The sequence below is a fragment of the Thunnus albacares genome, chromosome 13 (assembly GCF_914725855.1).
Source record: "Thunnus albacares chromosome 13, fThuAlb1.1, whole genome shotgun sequence".
NCBI lineage: Eukaryota > Metazoa > Chordata > Actinopteri > Scombriformes > Scombridae > Thunnus > Thunnus albacares.
Window position 1 is genome coordinate 27,785,987 of NC_058118.1, and position 3,181 is coordinate 27,789,167.

Consider the following 3,181-nt stretch of genomic DNA (forward strand, 5'->3'; position numbering starts at 1 on the left):
TTATTAGAAGTGTTTTCTGACAGTATGATGACATACAGCACATAGGACTTTGGGGGTAAAGACTAAGTGGTGGGTTTGGCAAATGCCGATAAAGTGCAGGTCGCAGCTGCTTCTCTAAGCTTAAGCATCTGCTTCCAGGAGAAAAGCTTATCCACTACGTGGGAGACAGTCCCAAATGAGACTAGAGAATTGTTTTTGTTGAGAGCATGATTAAGTAAAAAGGTCGTTTCATCTAAGTGACAAAAACATGTTTGCTCTGAGATTTCACCCGTCATACCAATGAAATAGAGGTTAATGGAATTTAATTTGTGGGGTTCACTGCACTGAAATCTCACATTTAAAAACAATTTGACAGAAATGTAAAGGAACAATCTTTGATTAAACACCACTCAAACGTCCAAATGTCACATCATCAAAAACTCATACTGCTACGCTGTCACAACACAAACCTGAAACAGTCATATTTTCCTCCACACACCTCCTGCATCCTGTACTTTTTTCTCTTTTTTTGCCCAACTCTTAATGACTATTGATTTCCTCCATACAGGTTTGATTGATTTTGTTTGTCCTTACTGAATCAAGGGGCCAGAGATTAAATGCGTGACCCTCTCTCACACACCAGGAACATGTATAACCAATTCACTTGTGATGCCAAACCATGTCTGTAATCAGTGTAAAGGTCATGTAGTGTGTCCTAAGGACTAATGATGCCTGTGGGGACAAAGGTTGTGCTGCTGCTTCTCTAATAATTTGTTGTTTGTTTTTTCTTTCTTAAGACTCTGCCTACCTCAATCTACAGCACATCATTCTCATTGTATGTGCACCCTAAAGGTGGTGTTTTGTGAGATATTCTTCCTTGTTATCTCTATCTTTAATGCTCCAATTGATTGCTCTTTCCACACATCTCTTGTCAGTCAAAAATGTGTCTAGTACTGTGTTAAAGTAATTGATTTTTTGGCCACTAGAGGGCAAAAGGACTCCCCTGTTTGCACATGCAGCTGACATAGAGCAACATTGGCATTTGTAACAAAATAATCAAAGCTCAAAGGCCAATTTGCTAGCTTTTGGAACATCTCACATTCATATACTGTCATATGCTGTATTCTGTTCCCAAAGGTCAAGAATGGACATGCTCGAATGTTGTCATACATTTTGAGTTGTGTGTCTGGCCTGATTCATGTAAGTCCAATATTCACTCTCCTTTTAGCCCTGTTTTGGTCTCCACTTACTCCTGAGGGAAATATCAGTCCCTTAAGCTGCTAAATGCTCCACTTTCTTCACCATCTTGTTGCTAACATTGTCTGTCTGATGTTTGGTGCTGGACAAGTAGTGTACAGTGCGTTTATCAGAGCAGAGCTTTTTTTTTTGTTGCCGAAAACAGCTGCCTGCTGCAAGTGGAAATGAGGCAGATACATTTTTGGGTCGTAAGACCAAAATAATGAGCTAAAAGAAGCTAAAAAGCTCCATAGAGCTGAGGAAAACTGCAGAGTTGGGTGATAATCTTCTGTTTTTTATCGCTATGATTGACACCTTTTCCTAAAGTGAGTTAAAGGTGAACTTCAGTAATTTAGCATTGCACTCCTATAATTGACATTATCAGCCTTTTGTTGCTAAGGTTGTTTCATGGGTTGCTCACGTTGTCTGTTGCATACTTCAGATCGGATTTAGGCTTGAACATGTGCAGATACATTTGAGAAGTTTCCATTTCAAGTAAGGAACAAGAAAAATAAGTGAAATCCAACTAATATTGTTTGTTTGCGTTGCCTCCGCAGCTGGAGGAAGTCTGCGAGGAGCTGGCCAATCAGAACGGAGTGGGCTCATATCGGGAGGTGGACAGGAGCTAAAAAAGCAGAGACTGAAGTGAGGGGCTGCATAAAGAGGCAGTATAAGGTAAATGGGGAGTTTTTAACTGCAAATCATGCAAAGTTAATCCAGTAGAGCTGCAGAATAAAAATATAGACGTGGAAATGTGCATGATATGCCCCCTTTAACTATTGATGGAGGGACTGAACACAGATTTTGTGGTTGTTATCTGCTGTTGTTTTCTTTCACTGCGACGGTCACTTTGTTTCTTCTTCAAGCTGAATCAGACGGTAGAGAATTTGTCTATTCCAGCTCCAAGGTCAAGGATAATAACTCACTAAGTGGATAACAGGATTACAGGCGTTCACATTTGCTTGGTCATGGACAATCCCACCTTGCCCCTCCATCTCACACACACACACACACACACACACACACACACACACACATACATACATTGAAATGCAGGTGAAGTGTGCGATACACAAACACAAACTTTGTCATTGCTGATTATCTTTTGCGCTCTTTACAAAGTCAGTCTTCTGACCCTTTTCTGAACACACAGGCTTTATTCCCACAAAGTCAAGCAATCACTGAATCAAGCTGCCTGCAGTTTGTATGATTTATTCCACTCTAATTGCCTAACTCCAATATTAATAAGTTTCCTCAGCCGTGCTATAATCCCTGCAGAAAAAATTATCAAGGAATTACATATGCTGCAAACAAACCTTGTGACTATTTTTTTTTTTTTAAATAAATGACTTTATAATCCATCAGAGGAATACAAATGTCATTTCATGAGACAGACAGAAGACAAGACAAGAATAGGCCTCTGACTCTATACTTATTTCCCCAGCTGTCAAGTCTCAGACACTAAATCCAAATCTTTGCTAGCCAGAGCTCTTATGTAAAGTCTTAGCAGTAGATTGGTATGAATGGCTGCATACTGTTTAGATGCCCTGCAGAGTTTCAATGATGAAGCTTTGTCACTGCACTGTGCAGAATTACCACTCATGATTTTATGTATATACTGCATGTTAAAGGTGCCTATTATGGTGCCCTTATGCCTATTGAATACTTTAAACATTGCAAAAAGTCAAAAGGATACATTGTATGTGTGGGAAATTGCAGCAACAAAATCAATAGGACTTACATTGGGACGATAAGGTAAGGTAAGATAAATCTGAGGGGTTTAGAGACAACGAGTCCTCATAAATAATTGACAAAATACCCATATTGGCAGGACAATATGATTTGTCTGTGCCTTCCTAAGCCTTTACAAATCGCTGTTGACACATAAATTGTTTTATAATGATTAATCTCTCTTTTGAATGTATCACACATCAACTGAAGTGAGTAGACTCATACACATGAAGCC